Consider the following 20,266-nt stretch of genomic DNA (forward strand, 5'->3'; position numbering starts at 1 on the left):
AATGTTGTCAAGATTATGGAAAACTCAGATATCATCATAACAGGGGTAATGCAAGCATGTTAGCAACTTTAACCTCTTGCATCAATGCTATGCCAATGAACCTCAAATCCCTTACATAAGGGTGGATTTCAGGCCAGTTGCTGTTAAGCAGAGATTTCTTTGAAGAATCACCAAGTTCCAGATGTTCTTATGATGGCTATAACATTTTTCTGATATGTGCCTAATAATCATCAGTTAAGGCTAGGACAATAATAAAGTTTCACACTGAAATATGTGTCTCAGCCTGATGTTTTGCATGATATTTTTACCCACTGTTAGAATCTTCATGTGTATTTACTCAGCCAAACAGGACTTTTGTGCCTAAAGAAGATGGTGTTTTGTTCAACTATTAACCCTTAATTGTAGGCTTTTTCTGGGTCTAAGGATGAGAAGCAAGGTTTACCTGCTGAAAGGCCTGGATTTGAGACATCTATTGCATACCATTATGTTTTTCTGCAGCTTCTGAGAGTCTGATTTTGGTATACTTTATAATTCTTTTTTATTTTCTTTGATAATTTCATATATTAGGTAAGACATTATTAAGTCTTCTCTGCAGGGTACTGGTCCCATTTCTCATATGCAGACTAGGGATCCATTTTAAACCTTCAAAAATGTTTGAATACTCCCCTTTGACTATTTTGCAAGCTATTTTCCTGTACATCTCCAATAAGTCTTCATCTTTAAAGCAGCTATTCTCTGTGTTGGTAATCCAAGACACAAATTCTTACTTTTTCCAGATAGATTCAACCTATATATGCTGAAAGTCCAGTACTGTTTCATACCTGTAAACTTACCAGTAGTATTGCCTTTTTAAAGTAACAACCATATTATATTTAAAATCTTTAGGTTACTATGTTTAATTTTCTCTTCTTGAGTGAGGGAACAGTAGCATTCCTCCAAAATATTGCTGTTATATTTTCAATAACCACGTCCAGAGTCCCCTGCCACACCAGGGAGAATTTCTGGGGATACACTTCTCTTTCTTTTTCATTCTGTCTAAATTATCCGAATGCAATGATGCCCCTAAGTGCTGGACTGATAAAGAACATATTAGGAAGGTCTTAACAAACTCAATTTTGATACCACACTAGTGAGCTACAGTCATAGTACTTGCTGTTCTTTACTGTAATGTGTTTATAATTTCAGGAACATTGTAGCTATCAATATAGTGCCAAGCCCAGCTGGGAACAATTAATTGCTAGCTCAGTAGCCATGGTACTTAATTAAAATAAGATTTCCATTTATACTTTTTTTGATATATTTATGTCCACTGACAGTATGACACAGTTTTTTACACTCCAAACTTTCTAGGCATATCCATATAAAATAATCTTCGCATGGGCTCCAGTATCCCACAAACCCTCATCTTTCCCTCTTATATTTCCAACTAAATTAGAAATCCTAATTTATTCACAGTATTTTATGTGTCAGTGTTTTCTGTTTTGTGTCTGTTCACATGTTATTCTTCTGTGTGGCATTTGGGACTATACTGCTCTGTAACCCTGTATCTGTCACTGGTCCCAAATCTACCTTTCACAGAATTAACACTCACATTTTTCAGTTATCCAGGATACCCTGGTCAAATCCAACCTTTATTATGATAAACCAAACTGATTTTAACTGACTTGTCTGTCCTTTTACAGGGAGCTGTAATTTTATACTGGTTTATTTTATTTGATCTGGTTTTGATTGCTGACAAACTTTCTTGGAATAGTATGTAAATTTTAGTTTTTCATTATACTGTTTCTGAATTCTACCTTCTCTTTTTTACTCGTATTGTAGTTAATTCTATTTTCTAGCTCTTCTTTAAGTAATTTAATATTTGATAATGTGAAAATAGATTTTTGCTGTAATTCTATGGCATTTCTTTTCAGACTTCTCTAAATATTCATTCCTTAGCTAATATAAGAGTTCTCCTATCCCTATGCAAAAGTATTTCCAGTATTCATTAGATTATGCTTGCAAGTAACTAAGTCTTCTGTAGTAACTTCTCCTGGAGAAATTTGCATCAGGTAAATGAGACTCCTAATGGTTCAGCTTCTTCTGTCAGGCCTGTTAAATGTTACAAGTGTCAACTTTAAAAACGGAGGTATATTAACTTGAGGTGTGTGAAAACCCTCATACCATTGCTTGCATGGGTACCTGTTTTGCCTGTCACATTTCTAAAAACAAAAAAAACATGACTGCTTGCTCCCCTTTATCTCTTTCTTTCAGTTCAAATCTTGAATAAAATACAATATTTGTAAATATAATTTGGTTTCCCCTTAGAACAGACAAGAATAGACTGGACTACTTCAGTAGGAAGAGACCTACAATGATCATGTAGTCCAAATGCCTGAACAATTCAGGGCTGACCAAAACTTAAAGCATTCTGTTAAGGGCACTGTCCAAATGCCTCTTACACACTGACAGGTTTGGGGCATTAACCACCTCTCTAGAGAGACTCTTCTGGGGCTTGACCACCTTCTCAGTAAAGAAATGTTTCTTGATGTTCAGTCTAAACCTCTCCAGCTTTGAACCATTCCCACATGTCCTATCACTGGATACCAAAACTGGAGGAGATCAGCACCTCCTTCTGCACTTCCCATCCTCAGGAAGCTGGAGAGAATAAGGAGATCACCCCGCAGCCTTGGTTCTCTCCAAAGTAGACAATCTCAAAGTCCTCAGCTGCTCCTCACAGGAAGTGCCTTCCAGCCCTCTCACCAGCTTTGCTGCTGTCCTCTGGATGCATCCAAACGCCTTCCACATCCTTCTTAAGCTGTGAGGCTCAGAACTGCACACAGCACTCAAGTTGAAGCCACATCAGCGCTGACTACAGCAGGGTAATTGCCTCTTTTGACTGGAAAGTGATGCTGTGTCTGATGCACCCCAGAATGGCTTGGCTGCCAGGGCACACACACTGCTGGCTCACGGTGTGCATCTTGTCAACCTGCACCCCAGACCCCTTTCTGCAAGGTGTTTCCAGCCACTCCTCTTCCAATTTATACTTGTGCCCAGTGTTACTGTGTTTTGGGTGCAGAATCCAGCATTTCAACTTGTTAAATTTTATCCCATTAATCACTGCCCAATGCTGTAATCTATCTGGATCCATCTGCAAGGCCTCTTGTTCCTCAGCAGTCAGCAGCATTTCCCAGATTGGCACCATCAGCAAACTTGCTAACGCTCCATTCAACTCCTAACTCCATGCTGTTGGTAAGTGTGTTGAACAGACTTGGCCCTAAAATTGGGCCCTGAGAAACACCACAGGTGAGCAGTCACTAGACACATGTGGCCCCATTCATACAACGCTGTGAGCTCTGCCCTTCAGCCAGTTCTTCACCCCATGAATCTCTCATCCCACAGTTGGACAACTTGTCCAGAGGGATGTTGTGAAGACCTGTAGCTATTCCACTAGCCTCTTAAACCATGGAATCTTTAAAATATAATTGCATAGGAATGACTGAGGGAGCTGGGATTGTTTAGCCTGGAGAAAAGGGGACTCAGAGGTGACCTTGTCACTCTCTATAACTCCCTGAAAGGTGGTTGTAGTCAGGTGGGGGTTGGTCTCTTTCTCCAGGCAGCAACTGACAGAACCAGAGGACACAGGCTTGAGCTGGGCCAAGGGAAATGTAGGTTGGATGTTATGAAAAGGTTTTTTTATGGATAGAGTGATAAAAATGGAATGGCCTGCCCAGGAAGGTGGTGGAGTCACAATCCCTGGATGTGTTTAAGAAAATGGTTGGATGTGGCACTTGGTGCCATGGTTTAGTTGAGGTGTTAAGACTGGATTGGACTCGATGATCTTGGAGGTCTTTTCCAGCCTAGTGATTCTGTGATGCTGGTCTTTCAAAAATGCTTGTTCTAAACTGGTCAGAACTTCACACTGAGCCTACTGGCCAGGGACTTGACCCCAAAAGGCCAAATTAAGGACCAGTAGTTTGCTGCAACTGTAGTTCAGACATTGAAAATATAAATTTACTAGAAATTTCTCTCCAAATGGCATCCTACTTTTCCTGCTTGCTATAATTCCATGTACTGTAAAGGCCATGTTTAAAAGGGAAGGACTGAATCAGGCTTTGTGCTAGTTTCTGGAAAAATACCCAAGACTGACCGAGTTATGTGGGGCAAAGTGACAGCAACAGTGACATCTGCAGAGCTAGTGCTGTCACTATCAGCAGCACAAATGTGTTCTTGCATCTTTTATGAGTTTAATTCATCAGAGGATAGAATGGATCTTTTGACAAATTCTGTGCTACAATTACAAGTCTGTTGCTCAAAGAAAAGACTTTCTCAACTGAGAAATCTGAGACTTTGGTCATCTGTAGGCTGAATTGCTACAGTAATTTAACACAGAAGCAAGAAACATATAATCCAATTATGGGGAGTAATATCTAAATCACTTCTATTTCTTTTTTTAATGGTTTGCTTTGGAATTCATTAGGACAAAAGGGTCTTTATATATTTAAAATTAATTAATAAAATGAAAAATTGAAGTGATTATACTTAGTTGTAAGTGAACAAAGTGCATTCATTTGTGATCCCTCTAAGTCCTGTAATTCTGCAGAATATGTTGTCATGGTATCCAAGATGGACATGTCAAAAAGTAGTAGTAACAAACAGTGATGGTTAGCAACATGTGGCAGATTACTTTTCCTGTTTGGTATCTAGCATGGGGTTGAATGGGCAAAGATAGAGGTCTGTTTCAGACTCAGAGGTAACAGTATTCCGAGGCTAAACTCTGAAAAAGTGGAACCTAGCAATGATGAACCCACAGGATGTAGAACAAATGTTAGAGGGGATTTGGAGTATTTTTTTGAGAAATGAAGAGACTTTCACTTATTGTTTAACCTCCCCTGCATCTCAGCTTCTATAAAACAGGTTGACATCTTTGAATTAATAACAGTTATTTAGTCAGATTATACAAGGCAAGATTCTGAGTCCCTCTCAGTTAAGAAGGTCTTCAGATAAGGCCTTTGTTGTGTTCGAGGTCAAAAAAAGCCCCTTTGCAGTCTCTGACCAGAAACAGGCTGCTGTCCCAAGTTCGCCAACATGCAAAAGTACACTGATTTAATTTCAAATGTTACATTAAATTGGGTTAGTTCAGACCGTGATAAAAGGAAATGTTTATCAGAGCCTCCCAGTCTTTGCCTGGCCTGAGCCTCAAGACCAAATATTCTAGCCAATATTAAGGGTGTAGAATTGCTTTCATATGAATGACATGAATGGAGAGATTAGTTGTCTCGAAAGAATTATTTTTCTGTCCCAGACCTTTAGAAATGTTTTCTAGGGTGCTGGGAAATCAGTGGCTAGTCCAAAAGCAAGACAAAGGAACAGTTTTAAATATCCCTCTCCTTCCAAATCCGGCAGAAAAGATGGCAAGATTAACATATATGTGCCTCCATAATTTTTTTCTGCTGTCAGTCACCCTTAATCCCTTCCTATCTTCGGGAGGCAGGAAAACACAAGGATTTGAAGGGCCAATTCAAAGGGCAGGATCGCAATCCATTTTGCTTAACTGTACCACTGCAACTGTGAATGGAAAGAACATTCCAAAAATCTGCATATCACAACCTTAACATCATGACAATAGCAACCATCCCCTTGCCCAACTGACTCTTCCCTTGCTGTTTTCATAGGAAAGATAATCTCTGCCTTGCATATAAAAATGTTTAGCTGTTGTTGCTCCAATAACAAACTCAGACTTTAGCATAGTTACCTTGAGGCTATCCTAATTTGAACCAGAATCTTCCCCAAAACATGGAACTTCTCCTTGTGTAGGTTTAGCCATCATCCCTTCTAATTTCCCTCTCTAGTCAAACAGACATCTTCAGAAAGCAAATCAGAGAGCTCCTTCGGATACCTGTTTGACCTGTCATGCTCTCTAAACTATATACAGAGCCAAGATCTTTAATTTGGGCAATGTGAAATCAATGTCCTCATGTCTTGGGCTTTATTTTTGCAGGTAATAAGCAAATAATGGATCTGTGGTACTGCCCAATAAAAGCTGAAAGTTTAATTTTTCTAAAACTTCTCCTGTAAATCTCCAATTATGGATTATTTTACAGATGAGAGGAAAGGACCAAGTCTCATGCACATAAATAGGCTGCATGTCTCCAACAATATCCACAATCATAACTCTGAATATAATCCTTGCCAACAAACAATGTCTGTCTGTGAAAGGCATTTTAGAATTTCTGAAGTAAATGGTCAATTCATAAAAGAACAATGTGATGGATTTTGTCCATGTACCCTAGATAAAAAAGGAACAACAGCTACTTAAAATGTTTTGCATTTATCATTTTTAGGAAGAAAAAAAAAAAATTGGAATCACTGTCTAATCCCAAGGGATACTTATTCTGTGTCTAGTATGACCCTAATTATAATGATAATATAATGAAGAAATTTTCCCTCTCTTCCTGTAGCTGCACAGTGGCAATCTGCAGAAAATTGCCTTCAGATGTAGATATATGAATATAAGTTTTCTGACAGTGAACTGTGTTCTGTGTTCTTGTTATAGCACTTTATTTTTTAAAGGATCACCTCATGAGGTGAGAAGAATTAAAAAAGGAGAATGCCATGTTATTAAAAAATTAACAAGTAGCCCAAAGTCAAAACCAGATGGCAGCTTAATTTAATATAGCTGAATAAAAAACCCAAACAAAAAAACCCCCACCAAATACAGGAGGGCACCAACATGAATAATAGTGTGAATTATAGATAACTGTAACTTTATTCCAAAGTAAATATATAGCAAACTTGTATATGCTGGTGCAGCAGTTCCAAGTCTGGATAACAATGCTTAAATATTTCCCTTGCTGGAAATATTTCCATGTATTAATCATTTCTAGAAACTTCTACTTGCCCTAGTTGCATTTTCTGATTCATAGGGGATTTTTTGGCAAAAATTTCACAGAATACTTCAGCTTTTTTTTTTCTGTTTGTTTGTTTTGTTTGGTTTTTTTTAGTCATGACTACTAAAGAAAGTTTCTTCCCATAATAATATACTTCAAGATGTGCTACAATCCCAGCACCAAAGCAGTAGGTAGTAAACAAGATGAAATTTGGTAAGGTAGGAGCTCTGTGCCCCCAAAAGTAATTTTGATTCCTTTGGTTTGCCTTTCTGTATATTGAAAACATCACACAATTCCATAAGGGAATTTGAAAAAAAAACCCCAAACAACCCAGAGCCGTGCAATTATATTAGTTCTTACTCTTGAAGCAGTGCTTTGTAGCTACAACCTTATAAATGACTAGCTACTCAGTATTATGAGATTTCTTAGCATCCCTTGTGTGAACAAGTATAAAAATCAAGGCATGCTCCTCAATTAAGGGTATTTTTTCAAATGTCTGAGAATATATTTTTCTACTTCTGGTTTTCTGTGTTCTAGCAAAGAACATGATGTCAGTTTTCATTCAGGTAACAAGCTCATTTTGTTTGGACTACAAAAGTTTAGGACCTATTTGGATATAAGCATATAGCACATGAAGTCCCTCCTTTGTGGACAGCAGGATGGAAGAGTATTGCAGATGTTTTCTTGCTCATTACCAGAAGCCTTGTTGTCAAAATCTCAGTGAAAAGAAACTGGCAAGCAGAGAAAATCATTACCCAGTCTATCTTCCTGTCTCTGAAGGATAGTAATATTTTTTGATTCTCAGGAAGAAATAAAGGCAGTGTATAACCAGGAGTAGTGGATTAAATCAGTAGATTATTGTCACTGAAGAATAAAAACTGGAAAGCAGTATATTGGCACAAGGCCAGCACAGCCACAACTGAAGAGCAGAAGACGTATTCCCAGGCAGAAAAACAGGGAAGAGAGGTTATAAATTTTGCCCTCCTGTTTCAGCCACATTCATATGTCTAAGTCTGATGTTCCCTAGTCATTGTGTTTGGGGTATTTGCACGCCAATACTTGTTATACAATATTCTTTGACTTCAACCATGCAAATGAGAACTGGAATGCACCAAAGGCCAGCAGATTCCTTGGGGTACACACACTGGCTGAGCATGCTGTCAGGCAGCTCCAAAATGTACCCCTTGTACACTGAATAGCAAGTGAAAAATGTATAGTGAGGTTGCTGAGGAGGTCAGAACCTTTCAAAGCGCAGTCATTGCAGGCCTCAGCTCCACTCCTAGCCTTTGCTGCCTACTTTTATTCCTTGTGGCTCCAGTTAGGGAGCTGTTGGCAGATTCTGCAATTTCACAGAATCATAGAATGGGCAAAGTAGGAAGGGTACACATCTGGTCCAACCTTCCTGTCCAAGCAGGGTTGTCCTAGATCATATAGCAGAGAATTGTGTTCAGACAATTCTTGAATATCTGCAGGGAGGAAGACTCCACAACCTCTCTGGACAATCTCTTCCAGTGCTTGGTCACCGTCACAGTAAAGAAGTTTTTTCCTCATATTCCCATAGAACTTCTTGTGTACCAGTTTCTGCCCAATGCCTCTTGTCCTATTGCTTGGAGGCACTAAGGAGAGCCTGGATCCATCCTCTTGGCACCCTCCCTTCAGATACTTATGGATATTGGCAAGGTTCCCTTTCAGGTATCTTTTCTTGAGGCTGAACAGGCCCAACTCCCTCGGCCTTTCCTCATAAGAGAGATTATCCTGGCCTTTAATAATCTTTGTAGCCCTCTACTGGGCTCAATCCAGAAGCTCCATGTCTCTCTTGTGCTGAGGAGCTCAGAACTGCACACAGCACTCCAGATATGGCCTCACCAAGGCTGAGGAGAGGAGCAGGATAACCTCCCTCAACCTGCTGGCAATGTCCCAATGCAGCCCAGGACACCTTTGGCCTTCTTGGCCACCAGGGCACTGCTGGCTCATGGACAGATGTTGTCCACCAAGACCCCCAGGTCCTTCTCTGCAGAGCTGCTTTCCAGAAGGTCAGTGCCCAGCCAGTGCTGGTGTTCTTCTGCAGGTGCCTTTTCTGAACTTCAGACAGTTCTTCTCTGCCCATCTCTCCAAAGGGTCAAGGTTCTTCTGAAGGGCTGGACAGCACTAGGGGGTCATCTAAACCTTTTCTTTCCATTCAAGAGCTGCTGGACTATCAAAGCCTGCACTCTGATCTCTGGAAATGAGGAAAAGTTATTTGCTCTTGGTGATGGATCATAAACTAGAATCACAGTAATAAGTATACTGAAGTTGCTGTGAGTGTTCTGTGCTTCTGGCTGGCCAAATTTTGATGGAAGCTTAGGGACATTAGTAACATGATAAGGAAATAATGAAAACTCTAAAATTCCATAAGTTATGTCATTTGCCTGTATTTTAGTTTTTCTGTAAGGAAGAGTAAATACAACAAAATGCATGTGGTAAGGTTTGTGCCACAGTTGACACTCAGGCACTGTAGAAGACAGTATTGCATGCATACACACACACACACACACACACACACACACATATATATATATATATATATATATATATATACATACATATACCCCCCCATATATATATATATGTATATATATATATGTCTCAGGATCACAAGGAAACTGTCTGGTCTGTCTTGAGTCTTACCCTGCAGGATGCTGTGTTTAGGTTGCCTAATCTAGCATTAAGAAATCTATTGTGCTGGATTAAGTACTATCCTTCTGCTTGAAAGTATAATACGCTGCTTTTGAAGGCTGTGTGTTATCAGCATACAGGAAAAGATCTCAGTTAAGTCTCTTTCCTCCACTGCTGCTTGTTTGCGATCTGTTTAAGATATGTCTTAGCCTCCTGCTGCTGTCTCAGTTTCCCCTCTGTGCAGCAGGGACATGTCCCTGCTGCTGCTGTGCAGGCAGCGTAGTGTGCACGTGAGATGGTGTGCTGACTCAGAGATAGGGTACCCAAGTAAGTCTACCTGCGTCTGCAAGGCTGGGTGCTGTGGGGGAGTCAGCCGGTACAGTGAGAAAATTAAACTGCAACTTCATCAGCAAAAGGGAATGTGATCTCCAATACTGGCAAATTGAGTTCTGGTAAGTGCACTAACAAGTCAAGGCACCATTTTGATGGTAATGTTATATGAGACCAAGTTTATAATGGTGATCTGTATCGAGTCAGGACGTGTGACCTCATTTGTTTGATGTGGGCTCTCAACTATAATCTATACCTTCATTATCTCAAGTGCAGGATAACTGTAACCCACTCTGGCTGTCAAGTCACAACTAAAAACTACTGTGAACTGAAGGTGACTTGAAATGCAGCCGTGCAATTATTAAGTAATGTGTCATGCAAGGAGCACAGTGCATTATACCAATTGCTTTGGAAGTACACTTGTCGCCAGCAAGAACAGAGGTGAAATCCATACCCTCTGTTTTGACCTTTGTCTCCTGAAGTGGCTCAGGACCAGCCTACCTGAAAGCATTTAAAATTCCTTGTGCTGTGTGCTACAGTTGTGATTACAGGTACTGGAACTGTGGGCCAGAGCTGGTGTCAGTAGGTCTGAGATGTGAACTGTGTATTTTGTATAAGCACTTATTTTGTGGTTTTTTTTTTTTTTTTTTTTAAATTTTATTTTTCTTCTAGGAGGCTGTTCTTTTCAAGCATAGGGAGGAGTATTATAATGGCCCATGCATTTAAGCAGGCTGGATAATTACATTAATTTGGTTAGATGAATATAATCTTTCTGTGTGGCAATGTTCCTTCTCCTTTCCCACTGAATTCTTGCATGATGTACATACATGCACAAGTATGTGGTAACACCAGAATATGTATTTTACAATTTCATCCAGCCTCAAAACAAGAACTTCAAGTGATTTGGAATTTCCTATGCCACACAATAAGCTGTTCAAATTGCTATTTTTTACTCTGGCACCTGGATGGGGTTGTTTTGTCAATACTCTATGAGTAGTTATGTTGCCTGCTCTAAAATTTTCTATTAAATGTGGTTGTTGTTAATATTTGTGGAGGGTATATGATTTTCTAAAAATAGAACTTCACTCAACTACCAAAACCTAGATGAATAAAATATCTGGGGCTGTTTTGTTCAAATGATTTTGTGGATGGAGGTTGATTGTTATAACTGGTTTTATTTTCATAGTTTTCTGGGTCTTTATGTTTTCCAAAGCTATTGAAAATATTTCAGTCACAGTGTGAAATGAAGTTTTATTTTGAAAAAAACCTTATTATTTAGCTTAAGTATTTATAAAATCTTATGTAAGGAACTGTTTCTATTACTCCTTAAATGAATCAGAAGTAAAAATGATGACATGAAAGGAATTACAATACTTTGGCACATTAAAAATGACTCCACTAGGTGGAGAACTTGCATCAAGTATGCAACTAAAAATGTTGGCTCTAACTGAAATCCTAGCAGTGCTGCAAAAATTAAACTCCTCATAACAGAATTATGCATCATACTTCCTGTCTATCATTCCTGGTGAAGAGCACTTCTAAAATTGTGGCATAGAAATTCTGTGGGATTGTGGAACACTATATAAATTTATGTTTAAAAATTAATGAAAGGATGAACATATATTTATTGACACATTAGTTGAAGAAGTTGCTGTCTGTACTTATCAAAATCTCTTTTAAATGTACTCATTTGGAACATTTTTCTTCACCATCCAGCTCATTCTTATGACTTGCTGACAATGCAGACTATCCAGAGATAGAAAGAATGAAAAAATTTGGCCAAAACAAGATACTTAATTTTTAGAAGTCCTATTTAACTGGATCCCAGCTAAAATTAACTAAAGAAGTATTGTATTTTATTAGTTTCCCTGGCTTTGTCAACATGACCAAGATTAAGATCCTCAGAACTAGGAAGAGGACAAATGGTGACAAAAGGGCATATTTTGGTGTGTATTTTTGTGTTGGCTATAGGCCCCAACCAGAATTAGGACTGGGGTTGACTTTGAAATTTTTGCAGATTCAGAATTCTGCAGGATTGCAGTAGGTCCTATATGGCTGGGAGGAGAATAAAGATGAAAGGGGACAGTTTTTCTTAATCTGCTGGGACTAATCTGTGGAGACAAATCTGCTAGGAATTTGCAATCTGCACATTTGTCTTCTGAAAATAATTAAAAAGTGATATATGGTTTGTGTAAGAGTCAGAATATAAAGCTTCTAGGAACCACATATTCAGAAGGGGGCAATTTTGAAAGGGTCATTGCTTGCTTGGGTGTGCAAGCCAACACCAGGCTTCAAGGTAGATTTTGAATTGGGCTTTGGGAATGTAAGAAAGAATTGTAGAAATTTTTGGTTTTGTCAGGGGGGTGAAGTATCAAGAAGACTGCAGAAAGGGGTAAATGCTCTATATCCTTCTTTACTATTTACATGTGTTTAATTAATACAAATATTATAATTGGGATTTGGGAATTCAAGTCTTCAGCATATTTGTTCATGTCTTTATGCTGGTGGTCTGACAGAGTTACAAAGAGGGCAGGTGATGACAGGATAGGAAATTGGATGTAGTCTATCATTATGCTCCAAGCCTTGCAAATAATTAACATCAGATATAGAGTTCAGAATTGGATTTTCAAGACTCCACTTGATTCTCTGTGGCTTGCAAAGTTCAGAAGACAAGATAACAGCTGCTGGTAAAGGCAGATGCTGTGTAATTTGGAGTCTGAATGCATACCAGGTTATAACTAAGTTAGGGCTAGTGGTGGCATTAGGTTAAGGCTCTAACTTGCTTTAAATTTAGGCCTGAGATTAGATTTCAGGATAAGAGGAGTTCTCTCCTATTGATATGTTCCTTCTTAAGAATCCAGATCTTTGCTGTGTCCTATTATTACTGAGGAGTTGGAAATGGGCAGGTTTTGGAAATGATGAATGTTCTGTGTCATCTTGTAGAGGTGAGATTTTCAGTGAGATTTGCACCAATGCAATGGCTAGGGTAGGGTTAGGAATAGGGAATCCAAAGTCTGTTTTTCTCAGTTTATGGGTGGATATTCCAGGGACTAGGGAAACAGAAAGATGACATGTTTTGCTATGGGAATATGCTTTTCTTTCACTTCCATTGATGTGATCACTGTTGGTGTTGATATTAATATTAAGATTGGAGTTAGGTTTAAAGTTTTGGGTTTAGTACTGAAAGAGAACTTTTTTTCATTTTAGAGGGTCTAGATAAATACATGTAGGGAAAACAGTTGCTTAGGCCAGTGCTTCATGCTCTTATTTACTTCTGGTCTTCCTTCAATTCATTCATATAATTAAATTTTGCATTAGGATTTGTGCTTTGTGTGATTTATGAAGACAGAATTCATATTTATTTATAGTAAAATTTATAGTATAAAATAATAGTCTTCAAAAATTATTACATAATATAGGGGACAACAATAGAAAGGACTCCAGCTAATAATTAGGTTTAGGTTCAGAGCTGGAAGTAAATTTAGAGCTTAGAAATCTAAAGCTAAAAATACAGTATATTTTCCTCTTATGTTTAGCTGCGTCTACTTGAGTTTAGGAAGGGCAATTTCTTAAAGATATTACTGGAATTAGAGGCCATATCTAATTAAACATAATTAAGATTGGATGTAGGGCTGGAGTTATCATTTGGAAACTCAATAGCTGAAGATCTGCATTTGTCGTGGCCTTTTGTAGGGCTCTTTGGGGTGGAAAGAGGGAATAGATCATGAGGAGGACCACGTTAATTTCTTTCCACTAATGAAAGGAAATTCCTGCCAAGAATCAGCCCATGTCTGCTCCTGGCTGGGGTGGTGGAATGGGATGGGACAGTCTGCTAATCTCTGCCCTTCTTCCCCCCGGGGGTGTCCTGGGATTTTACCAGCCTGTGCTAGGGCTGCAAGAGTTGATCTGAGAGAGAAGATATGTGACAGCCATAGTGAAGACTACTTACGTTTTCTCGTAGAGTATGAGCTTGCATCGTGGTTGTGATGAAGGCTCTCATTAGTGTTGGGGAACGTGAAGATATTCTCACCCTCTCTGTCTTGCTTGTTCCTTGTTTCCATTTCTGGCCCTCATTTTCCTTGAGCCACCATGTCCACCTCCATTCAGAAGATGGCAATTGTTTCACCCAAATTTAAATCCAATCTCAGTTGATTATTTGCTTTAGGGTATCTCCCAGAAAGTTTGGTAGAGTGTTGCATTGAATCTGCCAGGACATATGTCCTGTACCTGCTTGTGTGAAAAAATCCCATTGTATAGTTCTGTAGAACACATTGCATAGCACTGGTGTTATACTGGTGGCCAGTGAGAAGGACACTTTGAACTGAAAATAACCCCAAATACAGTAATTAGGTTCACGTGTTGAGTGGCAGTACTCACTGGAAGATGCAGGCCAGTGATAAGGATAATAGACATAAAGAAAGGTGGACAAAATTTGGTCTGCCCTGATTGTGCTGGTAGTCAGATTTCCTTCTGGTGGATCCACAGTGTTGGTGCAGAGAGAGCAAAGGCTGCTGATCAAAGGCTTCACTTTTGTTAGAAGAATCAATCAAAACTGCGTAGATCAACAGGACTGATGCAAATATAGACCTTGATGCATGTGCTGGACAGTGGTGTGACAGGCTATTCTTCACTTGATCTCATAATTTAAAAGATATGGCAAAAATCAGGAAGGGTGGCATCTGTCCTTTGTCATGTATATTAATGGTATCTCTAGCCATTTAATACTGTTTTCAGTTTGTAACAACCTTTAGTGATTTGTATTATTTCCAGTAATTATTTTCCCTCTTTTCCTTGTGCAAGTTGAAAAATATTAACAGATTTTTACTGACAGAATCTATCTGGTTTGTTGTTACCTTGGGAAAAGGTGAAAGGGTGACCTACAAACAACTGTCATGAGGTGTGTGTTTGTCTTTTCTCCTAAGTAACAAGTGATCCTCTGGCCTCAGATTATGCCAGAGGAGATTTAGATTGGCTATTAGGAAACATTTCTTAACTGAAATTGTTGTTAAGCACTGGAACAGGCTGCCCAGGGAAGTGACAGAGTCACCATCCCTGGATGTATTTCCAAGATATGTAGGTGTGGCATTTAGGGACACGGTCTAGTGGTGAACTTAGAAGTACTGGGTTCACAGTTGGATTAAGTTATCCTAAAACTCTTTTCCAAACTAAATTATTTCATGATTTCATGAATTCACAGGAGAATGTACAGTTCTCCTCAGTTGTGAAGGCCACTGAGCTGGCTGTCACAAAGGCAGAGCACAAAAAGATCCCTCTTCAAGGTACAGAAGGCAAATGGAATATTTTATACTTCTTAGAATTTCCTTTTTGCCTGGATGAATCAGTTTGAGTTTCCTGGTAATAACCCAAAGGATTCAATTTTCTAAGGAAAGCTGACATCTTTGACTATAAAAGTGTTTTTTTTCTTTTGAGGAGGGGGATGTGTGTCATCACGACAGGAAAAAGATCTAGTTCAACCCATCACTGTATCTGGTAAGTGCAGATTGCTTCTCAGAAACCTTGATCACAGCAACTCTTCTGACTTCTGCATTGTACCAGTTTTGCACCTTCTGGTGTGGTGATAATGAAATACAGTCTTTCAGCCTTTCCTTTTTGCTTTCTGAAAAAAACATATCCTGTTTGTTTTCATAAGTGCTTCAAAGTGTTCAGAAGTGTTTAAATGAGGCACATGTCAGCATACCAAATTAACCTGTTGGCCATAAGGACTGCTATTGTATTTATATCTTGCAAATTTTCTCCACCTCCTTATTTGCTTTTTGCAAGAATAGTCTGTCTAAAGATATAATTTAGTGAAATAGTAGCTGACAATTGATTTTATTTTTTTTAAAGATGCAGCTTTGAAAAGGATTATTTGATCAGGAGAGCCAAATATTGTATAATTTCAACACAGGTAGGGAGGGCTTTATGATGTATTTGCTGTGTCCATGTTTGTGGTGTCTTGTTCATGACATTGGTTTAGCCCTGTTCCATGTCATAGAAATGTAGAATCTTAGAATGGTTTAGGTTGGAAGGGACCTTAAAAATCATCTTGTTCTAACCCCTGGCCATGGACAGGAACATCTTCCACTAGACCAGGTTGCTCAGGACCTCCTCCAACCTGTCCTTGAATACTTCCAGGTATGGTGCATCCACAACTTGTAAGGGCAGCCTGATCCAGTGCCTCACCATGCTGACAGTAAAGAATTTCTTCCTAATGTGTAATCTAAATCTACCCTCTTTCAATTTAAAGCCACTCCTCCCTGTCCTTCCACTACATGTACCTGTAAAACCTCCCTCTCTTGACTATTCTTCACTGTAAATTCTGCTCTGCCAGCTCTTGTAACCACTGAAACAGCCTGTGTGTGCCAGTACAGTAAGGCTACAGGAGACTGACATACTCTCAGATATTATGTGATGGACAGAGAACAGAAAATAATTTATCTAGGTTGTACTTCAAAGCAAGAGAAATGAGAGCCAGGCAGAGAAAAAACCCTCCGGTTTCCACATCTCTGTATGGAAATATTCCAGATTGCTGGTTACCCTGAGTGATTGTTTTCTACTTAATTAAGGTAGAAAGAAGAGATCAAGAGCCAAGATGTCCAGAGTCAAAGATAAAATCATGGGACATGAAGTTCAGGTGTGATGATGGAGCTTATTTTTAAAAAGTGTGACATCCTTAGAAAAATTGAAAACCCACAAGGGTAAAGGTTGGGAACTCTGTCCTTTCAGCAACAACAATGCATAACATAATGAAATATGTAAGAAAAATCACAATATTTTGGAAAGTGAAATCTTTATTTTGTGTTTAGAAGACAGCAGATGTAAGCAACTTTTACCGTAACCTGTCAATTCAAGTGTTTTCAAGCTGATATTTTTTGCTTATTTTGCAATTGTTTAGGAGAGTCTGCGTGACTTATCATTTTTATGGGAAATACTGATTTTCAATACAGAAGAAGTGCTTCATTGACTCCATGTTTTCATGAATGCAAGAACATTTATACAAGTTCCAAAAGTATTCATTCCCCAGGAAAATGTTTTAACAGTCCAGTTTCACACTGGCATTATTATATCCATTTTAATCAATAAGATTAGTAACCTAGAGCTGCTGACAGGGAGGAATTCTGATTCCTTTTATTCTCTGTGTCTATATTCTCCATCAGTTAAAGATTTTTTCAGGGATCAGCTTTTCAGGGTGGAGAAATCAACCATTAAGTAATCATAATATATGGATGGAGAATGTGGTGTGCAAGAGTGGGGTCTATGGGATCACACAATCACAATTAGAAATCTCAAGTGAGCATGAGCCTTACTCCCTCAAAAAGCTAAGGATCTCTTTCTCCCTCCTGACAATATTAGATGCCCTATCTCAGAAATCCCTAAAGCAGGAGATCAACAGATCCAATACAATTTATTCAGTTTTGTGAAACACTCACTGTCACATTCAGACTCATTCTTCTGTCTTTGTAGGTGGCAGTGCAGGGAGAGTTGAGTGTGGATTTTATAAATTCTTCTCATGAAATTTCTTCATGCTTTGTGAAGTAATTGATAGACTTAGACATTTTAAATCTCTACAGTCTCTGTACTCCTTTAGAATTACTGTGTGTAGTGTGAGACAGTTTAATAGGACTAACTGAGATAACTTCACTCTAGCTTATTTGAGACACAGTGAGAATATACTCCTTTGGGAAGTGGGTGAGGTAGTTCAAGTCCTCCTGAGAGTTAACCTTGAGTGTCATAGACATATCAGGACAATAAAAGCTGAGGACAAAAGATACAGTACATTTTTTCCCTTAATTTTTTAAAAGAAAAAGTTGAGGATTATTTTTGTCTAAGAACACCAATCATGTATGGCTTCAGAGAGGAGAAAAAAATGGTACTTCTACCATTTGGGAATTCCTTTGAAAACATAAGTATTCTGGGTGTGCTCCAGACCAAATTTTTATTTTATTTTTTAGATAGCTGTAAACTTTAGACTTTTCTGGTGCAATGATCTGCAGAAAAGCTCCAGGTAGGTGACTTTTAGATTCAGTGTATAGATCCTGGGCTCTAATCTCTTTCTGAATCTAGCCTTACATTCCCATCCTTGCTCTCAAGATTCTGATGGCTGAATGAGAAAAGCCCTAAGGAGTGAGAACACTCCCTTTCTGTAATTGCAGGGTGAAATCCAAACAAATGTCACAGCACCCGTTGACTTCAGGTCATGCCAGAAATTCACATGTGGTTTTGGTTTTATTGTATGTCTTTCTCCTTTGTTCATGAGCATTGGCAGTGAACCTAACATAATGGGACTTACAGAGCTTCCCTGGACAATATTATTAAAAAGGAAAAAGGAAGCTGTTTAATGCATCCAATAATAACTGAATGATAGCCATCTATTCACATGGTTGTCTTTGCCAGCAGGGAATGTATTTAGTGACTAAATAGGAGGGAAGACTTTCAATCTTCTATTCCTATGAAATATGCAAAGCACTGAGCAACAAGGGATGACTGAAAATATGCATGTCCAAGTCAAACAATAAAAGTGACCTTTCCTTAAAAACAGTTTGAAATAGTTAACTACAATTCCAAGTTATCACTTGGTAAGCAATTGATGAGTTAGCATACAGACTTCTTTTCCGGCCATTACAAATCAGTCTGCATTTACACACAAAAACCATGTTATAATAAAAACCATAAATCAGATGTTTTTATAATTCAAGAATATTGTATCTAATCCATCTCAGTCTAAACTTTTTTCCATCCTTCTCTCTGCAAACAGACTTGTGTTGCTTGATCAGAAAAAAAATGTTTGTGCCATTACTCAGTTTTGTTCTTACTCCTTCAAATATTTCAAAATTAAGTGTTGTGGCTACTATTATTAATAGTTTATGTTCTCTACTTGTTCTTTCTCTGACTGTGGTGTCAGGATTTCTGTTCTTGTCATAATATCTTTTACATTACCTCCTTGTTTTGTAATTAAATGTCTATTACTAAATACCATAATTAAAATGTAATTATTATCACCAAATTGTTCCAGCCAGTTAGGACACAGGATATAGCAAAAATTCTACCATCTATATGTCTCGTGGGGTATTTTAAACTATAGTTTTACTTCAAATTAAATGATTATTAATTGATTGTAGGTCAACTCAATAGAGTTATTAATTTTGTTCAATTGTTGTACATATGGCCTGCATTTTTGTTTGCCTACAGTCACTTCTCTGCTTGTAAACCAGAATTAGTTGTTTTGAGCAAATGTTTGTGTAATGTCCAGAGTGTTCTTTATAACCATGTTAACAAGAAAGTAATTGATTTACAAATTACTCTAAAATCTGTCTACTTTGGATAGTTCTCTGAGTTACAAATTACCCCAAAATCTGTCTACTTTGGATAGTTCTCTGAGTTTATAATGAAGAATAATACAAAAGAGGTCCTTTATTAGAGACTGCCTTTATTATGAAGTTGGACTCTGTATTGTATTCTTTTTCTCTTGCTTATTGCCTCATTTAATAATACACACACAGGAAATATTTACAGAAAAGGCATTTTAGTCTGTGCTGTCACAATGACCAAGATTTTGTTGCTGGATTTTGTTAAGTGCACTGGTTTATTCTGAGCCCTATCCTTATGGAATAGATACACTTTAAATTTGCTTAAAAATATTTTTGCTTTTCGTTTGCTTCTGTGTTTTCAGTGAACACAATATCTGCTTATATCTTCAACAAGACTACTAAATATCTTTCTAGTTGCATTCCACACTTTGCTTTTAGTTTAATGTTCATGCCTCTCTAGTTTTGCTTGAGTAATGTGTTTCATCGAGTCACACTTAACATTTCCTTTTTCTCTGCAATTGCATATATTTCAGTGAGATGTGTTAAAATCCTCATCCATTGTAAAGCACTCCATTTTATCCATGTGCTGGTATGTCTGGCAGGCACTACTTTTGGAATCCCACGTCCCCTGACACTTCACCACTGTCATTTCAGCCATGAGCAGGGCTTTCCTGAGGTCGGGAGAGGAAAAGGGTGTGCCTCTACAGACCTTTTGCCTTCCTGCAGAGGTCACCTCCAGGAAGGTGATAAGAGCTTCTGGCACTTGCTATTGTTACACAGGACAGTTCTGATTCTGAGCAGAAAAGTGTCTAGGCAAGACAGAGGATGTGGTGGCCTTTGTGTTGTTCCCCGCACTCTGAGCCACTGCATGCCAAAGCCTCTCCTCAGCACATGCTGGCATCTTTTGCACAGATACAATTATATGTAAATGTTTGGGACTCAGTTTCATAAATTGGATTCCAAACTGCTGCTAAAACCTTGCATGCTGAAATGTTAGTATTTCATAATTAAGAATATTACACAGACATTATAGTTTTAAGTTATGTGTAGTTTTCCCCATTCATCGAATTTTAGATTGTATTTTACATTATTGTTTGGATGCAT

At 38.3% G+C, this 20,266-nt stretch overlaps 1 protein-coding gene and 1 long non-coding RNA gene across 2 annotated transcripts in view; one reads left to right on the top strand and one right to left on the bottom strand.

Annotated features, from left to right (window-relative positions):
- RAB2A (RAB2A, member RAS oncogene family) overlaps positions 1 to 20,266 on the bottom strand; it is a 98,304-nt gene that overhangs the window by 55,066 nt on the left and 22,972 nt on the right. The gene's annotated exons all lie outside the window — the stretch shown is intronic.
- On the top strand, positions 14,943 to 18,832 carry LOC137472741 (uncharacterized). The gene is made up of 3 exons (XR_010998392.1): positions 14,943 to 15,989; positions 17,807 to 17,859; positions 18,008 to 18,832. It is a non-coding gene; the product is annotated as an uncharacterized lncRNA (long non-coding RNA).

This window comes from Anomalospiza imberbis, chromosome 1 (assembly GCF_031753505.1).
Source record: "Anomalospiza imberbis isolate Cuckoo-Finch-1a 21T00152 chromosome 1, ASM3175350v1, whole genome shotgun sequence".
Classification (NCBI taxonomy): domain Eukaryota; kingdom Metazoa; phylum Chordata; class Aves; order Passeriformes; family Viduidae; genus Anomalospiza; species Anomalospiza imberbis.